The sequence below is a fragment of the Natrix helvetica genome (assembly GCF_964273705.1).
Source record: "Natrix helvetica genome assembly, chromosome: W".
NCBI classification, from domain to species: domain Eukaryota; kingdom Metazoa; phylum Chordata; class Lepidosauria; order Squamata; family Natricidae; genus Natrix; species Natrix helvetica.
Genome location: NC_138555.1, coordinates 3,912,384 through 3,933,512, shown reverse-complemented (window position 1 = coordinate 3,933,512; position 21,129 = coordinate 3,912,384).

The window sequence follows — 21,129 nt, the reverse complement described above, 5'->3', positions numbered from 1 at the left end:
ACAGAGGCCTCCTGAAATGGTGCGGAGGCGACGCTGGAGCTTGAAAGGTGCACGGTGAGCCGCTGACACCCCCCCCCTCCCCATTAGGGATTGTTTACTTGCCTTCGTATAGACTCTGAGAACTCTTACCATCTGGGGCTTGGAAGAACTGTGGGGAACTATTTGAACTCCCCCCCCCCCTGCCGCTATGAATCATCTGCTCACCCTCTTATGGACTTTTAAGAACTGCCTAACCCCTACTATGGGCCCTATTTATTTTTAGCTACTTCTACCTATTTCTTTCTCCATCCCTCTTTTTCCCATTTTGTTATCTTGGTTGCCGTTCTGTTATGATTTTTACGGGTAGATTTATTTAACACCTCAGCACCCAGAATCCATCTTTAGCCCGGTGTATTTACTATTTATCATTTGTCATGTATGCGAGGTCTGACCTTATTTTATTGGGGGAATCCCCCCTCTCGCAGTTATGTCCTCCTGCCCTTTCTAGGACCCACCTCGAGGACGGGTTTATTAACCCAGAGAGGTGGAGGAAGCGCACATTGAGGGGTTTTTTAATAAATTCTTTTTTAAAAATTGTAAGGGGCTCTAGGGGTGGGGGTGGGGAATCGGTTAGGAGGGATGGTAGAGCCAGGCACTTAGGTGTGGTCGAAAGAGGAGGGAGTGGAGTGGGGGAGGAGAGGGAAGATAGCATTCCTGTTCAGGGCTCCTTAATACCAACGGTCGTGGGGAGGGGCAGGTGTGAGGACAATTTAAGAGCGCGTAGTCGGTTGGGAGACCGGGGCTTTTGGTCATTCCCGGTCGTTTGTACCAACCCCTGCATACTAGGTGGTCAGGATCTACAGACCCAAGGCCTGAGACTGCTGTTATGCAACGCGAGGTCCGTTGTCAATAAGGCCCCCCTCATCTACGATCTAATTTTGGAGGGGGAGCCGGACCTCGCCGGAATAACCGAGACCTGGTTGGACCACGAGGGAGGTTTACCCCTTGTGGAAATGTGCCCACCAGGTTATCGAGCATTTCACCAGCCTCGGGCCCAGGGAAGGGGCGGTGGGGTAGCAGTGATTATCCGGGAAGACTTAGAGCCGAGAGAGTTCACCGTGCCGCAGACATCCGGGTGTGAGTCCCTCGTCGTGAGATGGGGCCCAGGGAGGCAGTTGGGCCTGCTGATAGTATACCTGGCTCCTCGCTATACGTCAGCGGCCCTGCCCGAACTCCTTGAGCTGATCTCATCGGTGGCGGTTGAGACCCCCAAACTTTTAGTGATGGGGGATTTTAACCTGCCGTCGATGGGAGAAGCGTCTGAGGGGGTGCGGGAGTTCATGGCTTCCATGACAGCCATGGACCTGACCCAGTTAATTCAGGGCCCTACTCACGAGGGAGGCCACACCCTGGACCTGGTTTTTGTCTCTGGCCAGTGGCCGAGTGATCTGGGAATAGGGGATCTAGACATTATTCCCCTGTCATGGTCGGATCACTCACTTCTCCGGCTGGACTTCCCTGGTGCTACCCCCCGCCGCGAGGAGGCGGAACTGGAAGGTATTAGATGGTTCCGCCCCAAGCGCCTGATGGAACCAGATAGGTTCCAGACGGAACTTGGGCCACCTCCTGTGGACCTGACCCGCCCCCGGGTGGAGGACCTGGTAGACGCATGGAATAGTGCGACTGCCGGGGCCCTAGACCGGGTGGCGCCTTTGCGGCCTCTCCTGCGGCGACGAACCACCCTGGCACCTTGGTTTACCGAGGAGCTAAGGGTGATGAAACGCCACAAGAGACGCCTAGAGAGTCGTTGGAGATCCTCCCGTTCCGAATTTGACCGAGCACAGGTACGAGCATATTTGAAGACGTACCTCGTGGCATTAAGAGCGGCCAAACGTCAACATTGTGCCGCTCTTATTGCGTCTGCAGATAACCGCCCTGCCGCCCTGTTTCGGGTGACCCGCTCCCTCTTGTTTGAGAGACCACGGGAAGCCCCACTACAGGGCAGAGCAGAGGAGTTTGGGAAATATCTACAGGACAAAGTCGCTCAAATCCGGACGGGATGGGCCCCTTTCAGTGGTCCAGTAGAGACGCCCGTGGCGAGTCTTGAGGGACCGCTTTGGGAGGAGTTCGACTCGGTTGCCATCGAGGATTTGGACAGGTTGCGTGGACGTCTGCGACCCACCACATGTTTATTGGACCCGTGTCCCTCCTGGCTTGTACTGGCATCCTGGGAGGTTACGCGCGACTGGCTCCTGGGCCTGGTGAACGCCTCGTTGGGTGAGGGGTCCCTACCGGCCGCCTTGAAAGAGGCGGTGGTGAGGCTCCTGCTCAAGAAGCCTTCCCTGGACCCAACGGACCTAGTCAATTATCGTCCAGTCTCCAACCTTCCTTTTTTAGCGAAGGTTGTAGAGAGTGTGGTGGTACAGCAGTTCCCTCGTCACCTGGAGGAAAATGATTATCTAGACCCGCGCCAGTCCGGCTTCCGACCCGGGCACAGCACGGAGACGGCCTTGGTCGCATTGGTTGATGATCTCTGGAGGGCCAGAGATAGGGGTTGTTCCTCTATCCTGGTCCTATTAGATCTCTCGGCGGCGTTCGATACCATCGACCATGGTATCCTGTTGCACCGGCTAGAGGGGCTGGGAGTCAGGGGCACCGTTTTACGGTGGTTTGGCTCCTACCTCTCTGATCGGACGCAACGTGTGTTGGCAGGGGAGCAGAGTTCGACCCGGAGGCCACTCACATGTGGAGTGCCACAGGGATCGGTGCTCTCGCCTCTCCTGTTCAACACATATATGAAACCGCTGGGCGAGATCATCCGTGGTTTTGGGGTGGGATATCATCTGTATGCTGATGATACTCAGCTATACATTTCCACCCCGAACCACCCCAATGAGGCCGTCGAAATGATGTCCCGGTGTCTGGAGGCCGTACGGGTCTGGATGGATGGCAACCGACTAAAACTCAACCCTTCCAAGACGGAGTGGCTGTGGCTTCCGGCCTCCCGGTTCAACCAGGTGCTTCCATCTCTGGCCATTGGGGGCGTCCAACTAGCCCCCATGGAACAGGTGCGCAATTTGGGCGTCCTCCTAGATGCCCGGCTGTCCATGGATGACCATGTAACAGCCGTGGCAAGGGGGGCGTTCCATCAGGTCCGCCTGATGCGCCAATTGCGCCCCTTATTGGACCGGGATGCCCTACGCACAGTCACCCATGCGCTAGTGATGTCTCGCCTGGATTACTGCAATGCTCTCTACATGGGGCTTCCCTTGAGATGCACTCGGAGACTACAGTTGGTCCAGAACGCGGCCGCGCGGGTGATTATGGGGAGGACTAGATACTCCCCTGTAACACCTCTCCTGCGCGAGCTGCACTGGCTTCCTGTGGTCTACCGAGTGCGTTTCAAGGTTTTGATTATGATCTTCAAAGCGCTTCATGGCATAGGGCCTAGTTACATGCAGGATCGCATCCTGCCCCACACATCCCTACGACCAATTCGCTCACACAGAGAGGGACTTCTCCGGGTGCCGTCCGCCAAACAGTGCCGGGGGGCGACACCCAGGAGCAGAGCCTTCTCTGTGATGGGCCCAGCCCTGTGGAATGACCTCCCCCGTGACATCAGGATTACTTCCGATCTCCGCTCCTTCCGTGTACAGCTGAAGACCCACCTCTTTCAATTATCTGGCCTGGCTCAATCGTAATTTCTCTTATTCCTCCTAACTGTTTTTAAATTGTCTTTTAAACGTTAAATTTTTTAATTGCATATTGGGTTCTTACAATTGGGGTATTTTAATGCTGATTTTTAACTGTCTATATGATGTAATTTGTTACCTCCTCCGTGTCCGTGTCCGTGTATGTGTATGTGTCTTTTGTATGTATGTATGTCTATGTGTTTTTATACATCTTCTATGTTTTATATGCTCCATTGTACGCCGCCCCGAGTCCTACTTGGAAAGGGAGCGGCTAATAAATTCATATTATTATTATTATTATTATTATAGGAAGAGGGAATAGGCAAAGGGGCTGGAAGTGTGCGTCTGTGCACAATCCTGTGAGTTTTAAAAACGTCTGATTGAATCCAGGAAGAGGGAATAGGCAAAGGGGGTGGAAGTGTGTGGGTGCAGAGGCTGTGAGTCTTAAAAATGTCTGTGTGACTCCACTAAGAGTGAAGAGGCAGAGGGGCTGGAAGTGTTTGTTCGTGGACGCAGGCTGTGAGTTTTAAAAACGTCTGATTGAATCCAGGAAGAGGGAAGAGGCAGAGGGACTGAAAGTGTGTTCGTGTGCACAGGCTGTGAGTCTTAAACACGTCTTATTGAATCCAGGAAGAGGGAAGAGGCAGAGGGGATGTACGTGTGTGCGTGTGAACAGACTGTGAGTCTTAAAAACATCTGAGTGGCTCCACGAAGAGGGAAGAGGCAGAGGGGCTGTAAGTGTGTCTGTGTGTGCACAGGCTGTGAGTCTTAAAAACATCTGAGTGGCTCCAGGAAGAGGGAATAGGCAAAGGGTCTGGAAGTGTGCATCTGTGCACAAACCTGTGAGTTTTAAAAACGTCTGATTGAATCCAGGAAGAGGGAATAGGCAAAGGGGCTGGAAGTGTGTGCGTGTGAACTGTCTGTGAGTCTTAAAAACATCTGAGTGACTCCAGGAAGAGGGAATAGGCAAAGGGTCTGGAAGTGTACCTCTGTGCACAAACCTGTGAGTTTTAAAAACGTCTGATTGAATCCAGGAAGAGGGAATAGGCAAAGGGGGTGGAAGTGTGTGGGTGCAGAGGCTGTGAGTCTTAAAAATGTCTGTGTGACTCCACTAAGAGTGAAGAGGCAGAGGGGCTGGAAGTGTTTGTTCGTGGACGCAGGCTGTGAGTTTTAAAAACGTCTGATTGAATCCAGGAAGAGGGAAGAGGCAGAGGGACTGGAAGTGTGTTCGTGTGCACAGGCTGTGAGTCTTAAAAACGTCTGAGTGACTCCAGGAAGAGGGAAGAGGCAAGGGGCTGGAAGTGTGTGGATGCAGAGGCTATGAGTCTTAAAAACGTCTGAGTGAATACAGGAAGAGGGAAGAGGCACAGGGGCTGGAAGTGTCTGGGTGCAGAGGATGTGAGTCTTAAAAATTTCTGAGTGACTACAGGAAGAGGGAAGAGGCAGAGGGGCTGGAAGTGTGCGTCTGTGCACAAACCTGTGAGTTTAAAAAACGTCTGATTGAATCCAGGAAGAGGGAAGAGGCAGAGGGACTGGAAGTGTGTGGTTGTGAAGAGTCTGTGAGTCTTAAAAATAGCTGAGTGACTACAGGAAGAGGGAAGAGGCAGAGGGGCTGGAAGTGTGCGTCTGTGCACAAACCTGTGAGTTTTAAAAACGTCTGATTGAATCCAGGAAGAGGGAATAGGCAAAGGGGGTGGAAGTGTGTGGGTGCAGAGGCTGTGAGTCTTAAAAATGTCTGTGTGACTCCACTAAGAGTGAAGAGGCAGAGGGGCTGGAAGTGTTTGTTCGTGGACGCAGGCTGTGAGTTTTAAAAACGTCTGATTGAATCCAGGAAGAGGGAAGAGGCAGAGGGACTGAAAGTGTGTTCGTGTGCACAGGCTGTGAGTCTTAAACACGTCTTATTGAATCCAGGAAGAGGGAAGAGGCAGAGGGGATGTACGTGTGTGCGTGTGAACAGACTGTGAGTCTTAAAAACATCTGAGTGGCTCCACGAAGAGGGAAGAGGCAGAGGGGCTGTAAGTGTGTCTGTGTGTGCGCAGGCTGTGAGTCTTAAAAACATCTGAGTGACTCCAGGAAGAGGGAATAGGCAAAGGGTCTGGAAGGGTCTGAGTTTATGTTCGTGTACGCAGGCTGTGAGTCTTAAAAACGTCTGAGTGACTCCAGGAAGAGGGAAGAGGCAAGGGGCTGGAAGTGTGTGGATGCAGAGGCTATGAGTCTTAAAAACATCTAAGTGGCTCCAGGAAGAGGGAAGAGGCAAAGGGGCTGGAAGTGTGCGTCTGTGCACAAATGTCTGTGGCAAGGGGCTGGAAGTGTGTGGATGCAGAGGCTATGAGTCTTAAAAACATCTAAGTGGCTCCAGGAAGAGGGAAGAGGCAAAGGGGCTGGAAGTGTGCGTCTGTGCACAAATGTCTGTGTGACTCCACTAAGAGTGAAGAGGCAGAGGGGCTGGAAGTGTTTGTTCGTGGACGCAGGCTGTGAGTTTTAAAAACGTCTGATTGAATCCAGGAAGAGGGAAGAGGCAGAGGGACTGAAAGTGTGTTCGTGTGCACAGGCTGTGAGTCTTAAACACGTCTTATTGAATCCAGGAAGAGGGAAGAGGCAGAGGGGATGTACGTGTGTGCGTGTGAACAGACTGTGAGTCTTAAAAACATCTGAGTGGCTCCACGAAGAGGGAAGAGGCAGAGGGGCTGTAAGTGTGTCTGTGTGTGCGCAGGCTGTGAGTCTTAAAAACATCTGAGTGACTCCAGGAAGAGGGAATAGGCAAAGGGTCTGGAAGGGTCTGAGTTTATGTTCGTGTACGCAGGCTGTGAGTCTTAAAAACGTCTGAGTGGCTCCAGGAAGAGGGAAGAGGCAAAGGGGCTGGAAGTGTGCGTCTGTGCACAAATGTCTGTGGCAAGGGGCTGGAAGTGTGTGGATGCAGAGGCTATGAGTCTTAAAAACATCTAAGTGGCTCCAGGAAGAGGGAAGAGGCAAAGGGGCTGGAAGTGTGCGTCTGTGCACAAATGTCTGTGTGACTCCACTAAGAGTGAAGAGGCAGAGGGGCTGGAAGTGTTTGTTCGTGGACGCAGGCTGTGAGTTTTAAAAACGTCTGATTGAATCCAGGAAGAGGGAAGAGGCAGAGGGACTGAAAGTGTGTTCGTGTGCACAGGCTGTGAGTCTTAAACACGTCTTATTGAATCCAGGAAGAGGGAAGAGGCAGAGGGGATGTACGTGTGTGCGTGTGAACAGACTGTGAGTCTTAAAAACATCTGAGTGGCTCCACGAAGAGGGAAGAGGCAGAGGGGCTGTAAGTGTGTCTGTGTGTGCACAGGCTGTGAGTCTTAAAAACATCTGAGTGGCTCCAGGAAGAGGGAATAGGCAAAGGGTCTGGAAGTGTGCATCTGTGCACAAACCTGTGAGTTTTAAAAACGTCTGATTGAATCCAGGAAGAGGGAATAGGCAAAGGGGCTGGAAGTGTGTGCGTGTGAACTGTCTGTGAGTCTTAAAAACATCTGAGTGACTCCAGGAAGAGGGAATAGGCAAAGGGTCTGGAAGTGTACCTCTGTGCACAAACCTGTGAGTTTTAAAAACGTCTGATTGAATCCAGGAAGAGGGAATAGGCAAAGGGGGTGGAAGTGTGTGGGTGCAGAGGCTGTGAGTCTTAAAAATGTCTGTGTGACTCCACTAAGAGTGAAGAGGCAGAGGGGCTGGAAGTGTTTGTTCGTGGACGCAGGCTGTGAGTTTTAAAAACGTCTGATTGAATCCAGGAAGAGGGAAGAGGCAGAGGGACTGGAAGTGTGTTCGTGTGCACAGGCTGTGAGTCTTAAAAACGTCTGAGTGACTCCAGGAAGAGGGAAGAGGCAAGGGGCTGGAAGTGTGTGGATGCAGAGGCTATGAGTCTTAAAAACGTCTGAGTGAATACAGGAAGAGGGAAGAGGCACAGGGGCTGGAAGTGTCTGGGTGCAGAGGATGTGAGTCTTAAAAATTTCTGAGTGACTACAGGAAGAGGGAAGAGGCAGAGGGGCTGGAAGTGTGCGTCTGTGCACAAACCTGTGAGTTTAAAAAACGTCTGATTGAATCCAGGAAGAGGGAAGAGGCAGAGGGACTGGAAGTGTGTGGTTGTGAAGAGTCTGTGAGTCTTAAAAATAGCTGAGTGACTACAGGAAGAGGGAAGAGGCAGAGGGGCTGGAAGTGTGCGTCTGTGCACAAACCTGTGAGTTTTAAAAACGTCTGATTGAATCCAGGAAGAGGGAATAGGCAAAGGGGGTGGAAGTGTGTGGGTGCAGAGGCTGTGAGTCTTAAAAATGTCTGTGTGACTCCACTAAGAGTGAAGAGGCAGAGGGGCTGGAAGTGTTTGTTCGTGGACGCAGGCTGTGAGTTTTAAAAACGTCTGATTGAATCCAGGAAGAGGGAAGAGGCAGAGGGACTGAAAGTGTGTTCGTGTGCACAGGCTGTGAGTCTTAAACACGTCTTATTGAATCCAGGAAGAGGGAAGAGGCAGAGGGGATGTACGTGTGTGCGTGTGAACAGACTGTGAGTCTTAAAAACATCTGAGTGGCTCCACGAAGAGGGAAGAGGCAGAGGGGCTGTAAGTGTGTCTGTGTGTGCGCAGGCTGTGAGTCTTAAAAACATCTGAGTGACTCCAGGAAGAGGGAATAGGCAAAGGGTCTGGAAGGGTCTGAGTTTATGTTCGTGTACGCAGGCTGTGAGTCTTAAAAACGTCTGAGTGACTCCAGGAAGAGGGAAGAGGCAAGGGGCTGGAAGTGTGTGGATGCAGAGGCTATGAGTCTTAAAAACATCTAAGTGGCTCCAGGAAGAGGGAAGAGGCAAAGGGGCTGGAAGTGTGCGTCTGTGCACAAATGTCTGTGGCAAGGGGCTGGAAGTGTGTGGATGCAGAGGCTATGAGTCTTAAAAACATCTAAGTGGCTCCAGGAAGAGGGAAGAGGCAAAGGGGCTGGAAGTGTGCGTCTGTGCACAAATGTCTGTGTGACTCCACTAAGAGTGAAGAGGCAGAGGGGCTGGAAGTGTTTGTTCGTGGACGCAGGCTGTGAGTTTTAAAAACGTCTGATTGAATCCAGGAAGAGGGAAGAGGCAGAGGGACTGAAAGTGTGTTCGTGTGCACAGGCTGTGAGTCTTAAACACGTCTTATTGAATCCAGGAAGAGGGAAGAGGCAGAGGGGATGTACGTGTGTGCGTGTGAACAGACTGTGAGTCTTAAAAACATCTGAGTGGCTCCACGAAGAGGGAAGAGGCAGAGGGGCTGTAAGTGTGTCTGTGTGTGCGCAGGCTGTGAGTCTTAAAAACATCTGAGTGACTCCAGGAAGAGGGAATAGGCAAAGGGTCTGGAAGGGTCTGAGTTTATGTTCGTGTACGCAGGCTGTGAGTCTTAAAAACGTCTGAGTGGCTCCAGGAAGAGGGAAGAGGCAAAGGGGCTGGAAGTGTGCGTCTGTGCACAAATGTCTGTGGCAAGGGGCTGGAAGTGTGTGGATGCAGAGGCTATGAGTCTTAAAAACATCTAAGTGGCTCCAGGAAGAGGGAAGAGGCAAAGGGGCTGGAAGTGTGCGTCTGTGCACAAATGTCTGTGTGACTCCACTAAGAGTGAAGAGGCAGAGGGGCTGGAAGTGTTTGTTCGTGGACGCAGGCTGTGAGTTTTAAAAACGTCTGATTGAATCCAGGAAGAGGGAAGAGGCAGAGGGACTGAAAGTGTGTTCGTGTGCACAGGCTGTGAGTCTTAAACACGTCTTATTGAATCCAGGAAGAGGGAAGAGGCAGAGGGGATGTACGTGTGTGCGTGTGAACAGACTGTGAGTCTTAAAAACATCTGAGTGGCTCCACGAAGAGGGAAGAGGCAGAGGGGCTGTAAGTGTGTCTGTGTGTGCGCAGGCTGTGCGTCTTAAAAACATCTGAGTGGCTCCAGGAAGAGGGAATAGGCAAAGGGTCTGGAAGTGTGCATCTGTGCACAAACCTGTGAGTTTAAAAAACGTCTGATTGAATCCAGGAAGAGGGAATAGGCAAAGGGGCTGGAAGTGTGTGCGTGTGAACTGTTTGTGAGTCTTAAAAACATCTGAGTGACTCCAGGAAGAGGGAATAGGCAAAGGGTCTGGAAGTGTACCTCTGTGCACAAACCTGTGAGTTTTAAAAACGTCTGATTGAATCCAGGAAGAGGGAATAGGCAAAGGGGGTGGAAGTGTGTGGGTGCAGAGGCTGTGAGTCTTAAAAATGTCTGTGTGACTCCACTAAGAGTGAAGAGGCAGAGGGGCTGGAAGTGTTTGTTCGTGGACGCAGGCTGTGAGTTTTAAAAACGTCTGATTGAATCCAGGAAGAGGGAAGAGGCAGAGGGGCTGGAAGTGTTTGTTCGTGTGCACAGGCTGTGAGTTTTAAAAAGATCTAATTGAATCCAAGAAGAGGGAAGCGGCAGAGGGGCTGGACGTATGTTCGTGTGCACAGGCTGCGAGTCTTAAAAACATCTTATTGAATCCAGGATGAGGGAAGAGGCAGAGGGGCTGGAAGTTTATGTTCGTGTACGCAGGCTGTGAGTCTTAAAAACGTCTGAGTGACTCAAGGAAGAGGGAATAGGCAAAGGGTCTGGAAGTGTACCTCTGTGCACAAACCTGTGAGTTTTAAAAACGTCTGATTGAATCCAGGAAGAGGGAATAGGCAAAGGGGGTGGAAGTGTGTGGGTGCAGAGGCTGTGAGTCTTAAAAATGTCTGTGTGACTCCACTAAGAGTGAAGAGGCAGAGGGGCTGGAAGTGTTTGTTCGTGGACGCAGGCTGTGAGTTTTAAAAACGTCTGATTGAATCCAGGAAGAGGGAAGAGGCAGAGGGACTGGAAGTGTGTTCGTGTGCACAGGCTGTGAGTCTTAAAAATGTCTGAGTGACTCCAGGAAGAGGGAAGAGGCAAGGGGCTGGAAGTGTGTGGATGCAGAGGCTATGAGTCTTAAAAACGTCTGAGTGAATACAGGAAGAGGGAAGAGGCACAGGGGCTGGAAGTGTCTGGGTGCAGAGGATGTGAGTCTTAAAAATTTCTGAGTGACTACAGGAAGAGGGAAGAGGCACAGGGGCTGGAAGTGTGCGTCTGTGCACAAACCTGTGAGTTTTAAAAACGTCTGATTGAATCCAGGAAGAGGGAATAGGCAAAGGGGTTGGAAGTGTGTGGGTGCAGAGGCTGTGAGTCTTAAAAATGTCTGTGTGACTCCACTAAGAGTGAAGAGGCAGAGGGGCTGGAAGTGTTTGTTCGTGGACGCAGGCTGTGAGTTTTAAAAACGTCTGATTGAATCCAGGAAGAGGGAAGAGGCAGAGGCGACTGAAAGTGTGTTCGTGTGCACAGGCTGTGAGTCTTAAACACGTCTTATTGAATCCAGGAAGAGGGAGGAGGCAGAGGGGATGTACGTGTGTGCGTGTGAACAGACTGTGAGTCTTAAAAACATCTGAGTGGCTCCACGAAGAGGGAAGAGGCAGAGGGGCTGTAAGTGTTTCTGTGTGTGCGCAGGCTGTGAGTCTTAAAAACATCTGAGTGGCTCCAGGAAGAGGGAATAGGCAAAGGGTCTGGAAGTGTGCATCTGTGCACAAACCTGTGAGTTTAAAAAACGTCTGATTGAATCCAGGAAGAGGGAATAGGCAAAGGGGCTGGAAGTGTGTGCGTGTGAACTGTCTGTGAGTCTTAAAAACATCTGAGTGACTCCAGGAAGAGGGAATAGGCAAAGGGTCTGGAAGTGTACCTCTGTGCACAAACCTGTGAGTTTTAAAAACGTCTGATTGAATCCAGGAAGAGGGAATAGGCAAAGGGGGTGGAAGTGTGTGGGTGCAGAGGCTGTGAGTCTTAAAAATGTCTGTGTGACTCCACTAAGAGTGAAGAGGCAGAGGGGCTGGAAGTGTTTGTTCGTGGACGCAGGCTGTGAGTTTTAAAAACGTCTGATTGAATCCAGGAAGAGGGAAGAGGCAGAGGGACTGGAAGTGTGTTCGTGTGCACAGGCTGTGAGTCTTAAAAACGTCTGAGTGACTCCAGGAAGAGGGAAGAGGCAAGGGGCTGGAAGTGTGTGGATGCAGAGGCTATGAGTCTTAAAAACGTCTGAGTGAATACAGGAAGAGGGAATAGGCACAGGGGCTGGAAGTGTCTGGGTGCAGAGGATGTGAGTCTTAAAAATTTCTGAGTGACTACAGGAAGAGGGAAGAGGCAGAGGGGCTGGAAGTGTGCGTCTGTGCACAAACCTGTGAGTTTAAAAAACGTCTGATTGAATCCAGGAAGAGGGAAGAGGCAGAGGGACTGGAAGTGTGTGGTTGTGAAGAGTCTGTGAGTCTTAAAAATAGCTGAGTGGCTCCAGGAAGAGGGAATAGGCAAAGGGGCTGGAAGTGTGCGTCTGTGCACAATCCTGTGAGTTTTAAAAACGTCTGATTGAATCCAGGAAGAGGGAATAGGCAAAGGGGGTGGAAGTGTGTGGGTGCAGAGGCTGTGAGTCTTAAAAATGTCTGTGTGACTCCACTAAGAGTGAAGAGGCAGAGGGGCTGGAAGTGTTTGTTCGTGGACGCAGGCTGTGAGTTTTAAAAACGTCTGATTGAATCCAGGAAGAGGGAAGAGGCAGAGGGACTGAAAGTGTGTTCGTGTGCACAGGCTGTGAGTCTTAAACACGTCTTATTGAATCCAGGAAGAGGGAAGAGGCAGAGGGGATGTACGTGTGTGCGTGTGAACAGACTGTGAGTCTTAAAAACATCTGAGTGGCTCCACGAAGAGGGAAGAGGCAGAGGGGCTGTAAGTGTGTCTGTTTGTGCGCAGGCTGTGAGTCTTAAAAACATCTGAGTGGCTCCAGGAAGAGGGAATAGGCAAAGGGTCTGGAAGTGTGCATCTGTGCACAAACCTGTGAGTTTAAAAAACGTCTGATTGAATCCAGGAAGAGGGAATAGGCAAAGGGGCTGGAAGTGTGTGCGTGTGAACTGTCTGTGAGTCTTAAAAACATCTGAGTGACTCCAGGAAGAGGGAATAGGCAAAGGGTCTGGAAGTGTACCTCTGTGCACAAACCTGTGAGTTTTAAAAACGTCTGATTGAATCCAGGAAGAGGGAATAGGCAAAGGGGGTGGAAGTGTGTGGGTGCAGAGGCTGTGAGTCTTAAAAATGTCTGTGTGACTCCACTAAGAGTGAAGAGGCAGAGGGGCTGGAAGTGTTTGTTCGTGGACGCAGGCTGTGAGTTTTAAAAACGTCTGATTGAATCCAGGAAGAGGGAAGAGGCAGAGGGACTGGAAGTGTGTTCGTGTGCACAGGCTGTGAGTCTTAAAAACGTCTGAGTGACTCCAGGAAGAGGGAAGAGGCAAGGGGCTGGAAGTGTGTGGATGCAGAGGCTATGAGTCTTAAAAACGTCTGAGTGAATACAGGAAGAGGGAATAGGCACAGGGGCTGGAAGTGTCTGGGTGCAGAGGATGTGAGTCTTAAAAATTTCTGAGTGACTACAGGAAGAGGGAAGAGGCAGAGGGGCTGGAAGTGTGCGTCTGTGCACAAACCTGTGAGTTTAAAAAACGTCTGATTGAATCCAGGAAGAGGGAAGAGGCAGAGGGACTGGAAGTGTGTGGTTGTGAAGAGTCTGTGAGTCTTAAAAATAGCTGAGTGGCTCCAGGAAGAGGGAATAGGCAAAGGGGCTGGAAGTGTGCGTCTGTGCACAATCCTGTGAGTTTTAAAAACGTCTGATTGAATCCAGGAAGAGGGAATAGGCAAAGGGGGTGGAAGTGTGTGGGTGCAGAGGCTGTGAGTCTTAAAAATGTCTGTGTGACTCCACTAAGAGTGAAGAGGCAGAGGGGCTGGAAGTGTTTGTTCGTGGACGCAGGCTGTGAGTTTTAAAAACGTCTGATTGAATCCAGGAAGAGGGAAGAGGCAGAGGGACTGAAAGTGTGTTCGTGTGCACAGGCTGTGAGTCTTAAACACGTCTTATTGAATCCAGGAAGAGGGAAGAGGCAGAGGGGATGTACGTGTGTGCGTGTGAACAGACTGTGAGTCTTAAAAACATCTGAGTGGCTCCACGAAGAGGGAAGAGGCAGAGGGGCTGTAAGTGTGTCTGTGTGTGCGCAGGCTGTGAGTCTTAAAAACATCTGAGTGGCTCCAGGAAGAGGGAATAGGCAAAGGGTCTGGAAGTGTGCATCTGTGCACAAACCTGTGAGTTTAAAAAACGTCTGATTGAATCCAGGAAGAGGGAATAGGCAAAGGGGCTGGAAGTGTGTGCGTGTGAACTGTCTGTGAGTCTTAAAAACATCTGAGTGACTCCAGGAAGAGGGAATAGGCAAAGGGTCTGGAAGTGTACCTCTGTGCACAAACCTGTGAGTTTTAAAAACGTCTGATTGAATCCAGGAAGAGGGAATAGGCAAAGGGGGTGGAAGTGTGTGGGTGCAGAGGCTGTGAGTCTTAAAAATGTCTGTGTGACTCCACTAAGAGTGAAGAGGCAGAGGGGCTGGAAGTGTTTGTTCGTGGACGCAGGCTGTGAGTTTTAAAAACGTCTGATTGAATCCAGGAAGAGGGAAGAGGCAGAGGGACTGGAAGTGTGTTCGTGTGCACAGGCTGTGAGTCTTAAAAACGTCTGAGTGACTCCAGGAAGAGGGAAGAGGCAAGGGGCTGGAAGTGTGTGGATGCAGAGGCTATGAGTCTTAAAAACGTCTGAGTGAATACAGGAAGAGGGAATAGGCACAGGGGCTGGAAGTGTCTGGGTGCAGAGGATGTGAGTCTTAAAAATTTCTGAGTGACTACAGGAAGAGGGAAGAGGCAGAGGGGCTGGAAGTGTGCGTCTGTGCACAAACCTGTGAGTTTTAAAAACGTCTGATTGAATCCAGGAAGAGGGAATAGGCAAAGGGGGTGGAAGTGTGTGGGTGCAGAGGCTGTGAGTCTTAAAAATGTCTGTGTGACTCCACTAAGAGTGAAGAGGCAGAGGGGCTGGAAGTGTTTGTTCGTGGACGCAGGCTGTGAGTTTTAAAAACGTCTGATTGAATCCAGGAAGAGGGAAGAGGCAGAGGGACTGAAAGTGTGTTCGTGTGCACAGGCTGTGAGTCTTAAACACGTCTTATTGAATCCAGGAAGAGGGAAGAGGCAGAGGGGATGTACGTGTGTGCGTGTGAACAGACTGTGAGTCTTAAAAACATCTGAGTGGCTCCACGAAGAGGGAAGAGGCAGAGGGGCTGTAAGTGTGTCTGTGTGTGCGCAGGCTGTGAGTCTTAAAAACATCTGAGTGACTCCAGGAAGAGGGAATAGGCAAAGGGTCTGGAAGGGTCTGAGTTTATGTTCGTGTACGCAGGCTGTGAGTCTTAAAAACGTCTGAGTGACTCCAGGAAGAGGGAAGAGGCAAGGGGCTGGAAGTGTGTGGATGCAGAGGCTATGAGTCTTAAAAACATCTAAGTGGCTCCAGGAAGAGGGAAGAGGCAAAGGGGCTGGAAGTGTGCGTCTGTGCACAAATGTCTGTGGCAAGGGGCTGGAAGTGTGTGGATGCAGAGGCTATGAGTCTTAAAAACATCTAAGTGGCTCCAGGAAGAGGGAAGAGGCAAAGGGGCTGGAAGTGTGCGTCTGTGCACAAATGTCTGTGTGACTCCACTAAGAGTGAAGAGGCAGAGGGGCTGGAAGTGTTTGTTCGTGGACGCAGGCTGTGAGTTTTAAAAACGTCTGATTGAATCCAGGAAGAGGGAAGAGGCAGAGGGACTGAAAGTGTGTTCGTGTGCACAGGCTGTGAGTCTTAAACACGTCTTATTGAATCCAGGAAGAGGGAAGAGGCAGAGGGGATGTACGTGTGTGCGTGTGAACAGACTGTGAGTCTTAAAAACATCTGAGTGGCTCCACGAAGAGGGAAGAGGCAGAGGGGCTGTAAGTGTGTCTCTGTGTGCGCAGGCTGTGCGTCTTAAAAACATCTGAGTGGCTCCAGGAAGAGGGAATAGGCAAAGGGTCTGGAAGTGTGCATCTGTGCACAAACCTGTGAGTTTAAAAAACGTCTGATTGAATCCAGGAAGAGGGAATAGGCAAAGGGGCTGGAAGTGTGTGCGTGTGAACTGTCTGTGAGTCTTAAAAACATCTGAGTGACTCCAGGAAGAGGGAATAGGCAAAGGGTCTGGAAGTGTACCTCTGTGCACAAACCTGTGAGTTTTAAAAACGTCTGATTGAATCCAGGAAGAGGGAATAGGCAAAGGGGGTGGAAGTGTGTGGGTGCAGAGGCTGTGAGTCTTAAAAATGTCTGTGTGACTCCACTAAGAGTGAAGAGGCAGAGGGGCTGGAAGTGTTTGTTCGTGGACGCAGGCTGTGAGTTTTAAAAACGTCTGATTGAATCCAGGAAGAGGGAAGAGGCAGAGGGGCTGGAACTGTTTGTTCGTGTGCACAGGCTGTGAGTTTTAAAAAGATCTAATTGAATCCAAGAAGAGGGAAGCGGCAGAGGGGCTGGACGTATGTTCGTGTGCACAGGCTGCGAGTCTTAAAAACATCTTATTGAATCCAGGATGAGGGAAGAGGCAGAGGGGCTGGAAGTTTATGTTCGTGTACGCAGGCTGTGAGTCTTAAAAATGTCTGAGTGACTCCAGGAAGAGGGAAGAGGCAAGGGGCTGGAAGTGTGTGGATGCAGAGGCTATGAGTCTTAAAAACATCTAAGTGGCTCCAGGAAGAGGGAAGAGGCAAAGGGGCTGGAAGTGTGCGTCTGTGCACAAATGTCTGTGTGACTCCACTAAGAGTGAAGAGGCAGAGGGGCTGGAAGTGTTTGTTCGTGGACGCAGGCTGTGAGTTTTAAAAACGTCTGATTGAATCCAGGAAGAGGGAAGAGGCAGAGGGACTGAAAGTGTGTTCGTGTGCACAGGCTGTGAGTCTTAAACACGTCTTATTGAATCCAGGAAGAGGGAAGAGGCAGAGGGGATGTACGTGTGTGCGTGTGAACAGACTGTGAGTCTTAAAAACATCTGAGTGGCTCCACGAAGAGGGAAGAGGCAGAGGGGCTGTAAGTGTGTCTGTTTGTGTGCAGGCTGTGAGTCTTAAAAACATCTGAGTGGCTCCAGGAAGAGGGAATAGGCAAAGGGTCTGGAAGTGTGCATCTGTGCACAAACCTGTGAGTTTAAAAAACGTCTGATTGAATCCAGGAAGAGGGAATAGGCAAAGGGGCTGGAAGTGTGTGCGTGTGAACTGTCTGTGAGTCTTAAAAACATCTGAGTGACTCCAGGAAGAGGGAATAGGCAAAGGATCTGGAAGTGTACCTCTGTGCACAAACCTGTGAGTTTTAAAAACGTCTGATTGAATCCAGGAAGAGGGAATAGGCAAAGGGCGTGGAAGTGTGTGGGTGCAGAGGCTGTGAGTCTTAAAAATGTCTGTGTGACTCCACTAAGAGTGAAGAGGCAGAGGGGCTGGAAGTGTTTGTTCGTGGACGCAGGCTGTGAGTTTTAAAAACATCTGATTGAATCCAGGAAGAGGGAAGAGGCAGAGGGACTGGAAGTGTGTTCGTGTGCACAGGCTGTGAGTTTTAAAAACATCTGATTGAATCCAAGAAGAGGGAAGCGGCAGAGGAGCTGGACGTATGTTCGTGTGCACAGGCTGCGAGTCTGAAAAACATCTTATTGAATCCAGGATGAGGGAAGAGGCAGAGGGGCTGGAAGTTTATGTTCGTGTACGCAGGCTGTGAGTCTTAAAAACGTCTGAGTGACTCCAGGAAGAGGGAAGAGGCAAGGGGCTGGAAGTGTGTGGATGCAGAGGCTATGAGTCTTAAAAACATCTGAGTGGCTCCAGGAAGAGGGAAGAGGCAAAGGGGCTGGAAGTGTGCGTCTGTGCACAATCCTGTGAGTTTTAAAAACGTCTCATTGAATCCAGGAAGAGGAAAGAGTCAATGGGGCTGGAAGTGTGTGTGTGTGTGTGCACAGGCTGTGAGTTTTAAAAACATCTTATTGAATCCAGGAAGATGGAAGAGGCAGAGGGACTGGAAGTGTAGTGCGTTTGCACAGGCTGTGAGTCTCAAAAACATCTGAGTGACTCCAGGAGGAGGGAAGAGGCAGAGGGACTGGAAGTGTGTGTGTGTGTGCACAGGCTATGAGGCTTGAAAACGTTCGATTGAATCCAGGAAGAGGCAGAGGGGCTGGAAGTGTGTGTGTGTGTGCAGAGACTGTGAGTTTTAAAAACGTCTGGTTGAATCTAGGGAGAGGGAATAGGCAAAGGGGATGGAAGTGTGTGGGTGCAGAGGCTGTGAGTCTTAAAAATGTCTGTGTGAATCCAGGAAGAGGGAAGAGGCAGAGGGACTGGAAGTGTGGTTGTGTGCGCACAGGCTGTGAGGCTAAAAAACGTTCGATTGAATCCAGGAAGAGGCAAAGGGGCTGGAAGTGTATTCTTGTGCAAAGGCTGCGAGTCTTAAAAACATCTGAGTGACTCCAAGTAGAGGGGAGAGGCAGACGGGCTGGAAGTGTATGGGTGCAGAGGCTGTGAGTCTTAAAAACTTCGGGGTGACTACAGGAAGAGTGAAGAGGCAAAGGGCTGGAACTGTGTGGGTGCAAAGGCTGTGAGTCTTAAAAATGTCTGTTTTAATCCAGGAATAGGGAAGTGGCAGAGGGACTGGAAGTGTCGTCCGTGTGCACAGGCTTTGAGTCTTAAAAACGTCTGAGTGACTCAAGGAACAGGTAAGTGGCAGAGGGACTTGAAGTGTGTTCGTGTGCACAGACTGTGGGTATTAAAAACATCTGAGTGTCTCAAGGAAGAGGGAATAGGCAAAGGGGATGGAAGTGTGCGTCTGTGCACAAACCTGTGAGTTTTAAAAACGTCTGATTGAATCCAGGAATAGGGAAGAGGCAAAGGGGCTGGAAGTGTGTGGGTGCAGAGGATGTGAGTTTTAAAAGCTTCTGAGTGACTCCAGGAAGAGGGAAGAGGCAAGGGGCTGGAAGTGTGTGGATGCAGAGGCTATGAGTCTTAAAAACGTCTGAGTGAATCCAGGAAGATGGAAGAGGCAGAGGGGCTGGAAGTGTGTGTGGGCGCACAGGCTGTGAGTTTTAAAAACGTCTGATTGAATCAAGGAACAGGGAATAGGCAAAGGGGATGGAAGTGTGTGGGTGCAGAGGCTATGAGTCTTAAAAATGTCTGTGTGAATCCAGGAAGAGGGAAGAGGCAGAGGGACTGGAAGTTTGTGTGTGCGCGCACAGGCTGTGAGGCTTAAAAGCTTTCGATTGAATCCAGGAAGAGGGAAGAGGCAGAGGGGCTGGACGTATGTGTGCGCACACAGGCTGTGAGTCTTAAAAACGTCTGAGTGACTCCAGGAAGAGGGAAAAGGCAAAGGGGCTGGAAGTATCTAAGTATTGATTTATTTATGTATCTTTTATGTATTGACTGTACACCGCCCCTAGTCCCTTTTGGGAGAGGGGGCGGTCTATAAATATGAATAAAAGTAAAGTAAAGTAAAAGTGTGTTCGTGTGCATAGGCTGTGATTCTTAAAAACATCTGAGTGACTCCAGGAAGAGGTCAGAGGCAGAGGGGCTGGAAGTTAGTGCACGTGCACAGGCTGTGAGTTTTAAAAACGGCTGACTGACTTCAGGAAGAGGGAAGAGGCAGAGGGACTGGAAGTGTGTGGTTGTGAAGAGTCTGTGAGTCTTAAAAATAGCTGAGTGGCTCCAGGAAGAGGGAATAGGCAAAGGGGCTGGAAGTGTGCGTCTGTGCACAATCCTGTGAGTTTTAAAAACGTCTCATTGAATCCAGGAACAGGAAAGAGTCAGAGGGGCTGGAAGTGTGTGTGTGTGTGTGTGTGCACAGGCTGTGAGTTTTAAAAACGTCTGATTGAATCCAGGAAGAGGGAATAGGCAGAGGGACTGGAAGTGTGTGGGTGCAGAGGATGTGAGTCTTAAAAACTTCTGACTGACTACAGGAAGAGGCAGAGGGGCTGGAAGTGTGTGCGTGTGTACAGGTTGTTTCTCTTAAAAATGTGTGAGTGACTCCAGGAATAGGGAACAGGCAGAGGGGCTGGAAGTGTTTGTGGGTGCATAGTCTGTGAGTCTTAAAAACTTCTGAGTGATTCCAGGAAGAGGGAAGAAGCAGAGGGGGTGGAACTGTGTGTTTGTGTGCACAGGCTGTGAATTTTAGAAATGTCTAATTGAATCCAGAAAGAGGGACTAGGCAAAGGGTCTGGAAGTGTGTTTGTGTGCGCAGGCTGTGAGTCTTAAAAACATCTGAGTGACTCCAGGAAGAGGGAATAGGCAAGGGGGCTGGAAGTGTGCGTCTGTGCACAAAGCTGTGAGTTTTAAAAACGTCTCATTGAATCCAGGAAGAGGGAAGAGGCAGAGGGACTGGAAGTGTGTTCTTGTGAACAGTCTGTGAGTCTTAAAAACATCTGAGTGACTCCAGGAAGAGGGAATAGGCAAGGGGGCTGGAAGTGTGCGTCTGTGCACAAAGCTGTGAGTTTTAAAAACGTCTCATTGAATCCAGGAAGAGGGAATAGGCACAGGGGCTGGAAGTGTCTGGGTGCAGAGGATGTGAGACTTAAAAATTTCTGAGTGACTACAGAAAGAGGGAAGAGGCAGAGGGGCTGGACGTATGTGTGCGCACACAGGCTGTGAGTCTTAAAAACGTCTGAGTGACTCCAGGAAGAGGGAAAAGGCAAAGGGGCTGGAAGTATCTAAGTATTGATTTATTTATGTATCTTTTATGTATTGACTGTACACCGCCCCTAGTCCCTTTTGGGAGAGGGGGCGGTCTATAAATATGAATAAAAGTAAAGTAAAGTAAAAGTGTGTTCGTGTGCATAGGCTGTGATTCTTAAAAACATCTGAGTGACTCCAGGAAGAGGTCAGAGGCAGAGGGGCTGGAAGTTAGTGCACGTGCAGAGGCTGTGAGTTTTAAAAACGGCTGACTGACTTCAGGAAGAGGGAAGAGGCAGAGGGACTGGAAGTGTGTGGTTGTGAAGAGTCTGTGAGTCTTAAAAATAGCTGAGTGGCTCCAGGAAGAGGGAATAGGCAAAGGGGCTGGAAGTGTGCGTCTGTGCACAATCCTGTGAGTTTTAAAAACGTCTCATTGAATCCAGGAAGAGGAAAGAGTCAGAGGGGCTGGAAGTGTGTGTGTGTGTGTGTGCACAGGCTGTGAGTTTTAAAAACATCTTATTGAATCCAGGAAGAGGGAAGAGGCAGAGGGACTGGAAGTGTAGTGCGTTTGCACAGGCTGTGAGTCTCAAAAACATCTGAGTGACTCCAGGAGGAGGGAAGAGGCAGAGGGACTGGAAGTGTGTGTGTGTGTGTGCACAGGCTATGAGGCTTGAAAACGTTCGATTGAATCCAGGAAGAGGCAGAGGGGCTGGAAGTGTGTGTGTGTGTGCAGAGACTGTGAGTTTTAAAAACGTCTGATTGAATCTAGGGAGAGGGAATGGGCAAAGGGGATGGAAGTATGTGTGTGCACAGGCTGTGAGTCTTAAAAACATCTGAGTGGCTCCAGGAAGAGGGAATAGGCAAAGGGACTGGAAGTGTGCATTTGTGCACAAACCTGTGAGTTTAAAAAACGTCTGATTGAATCCAGGAAGAGGGAAGAGGCAGAGG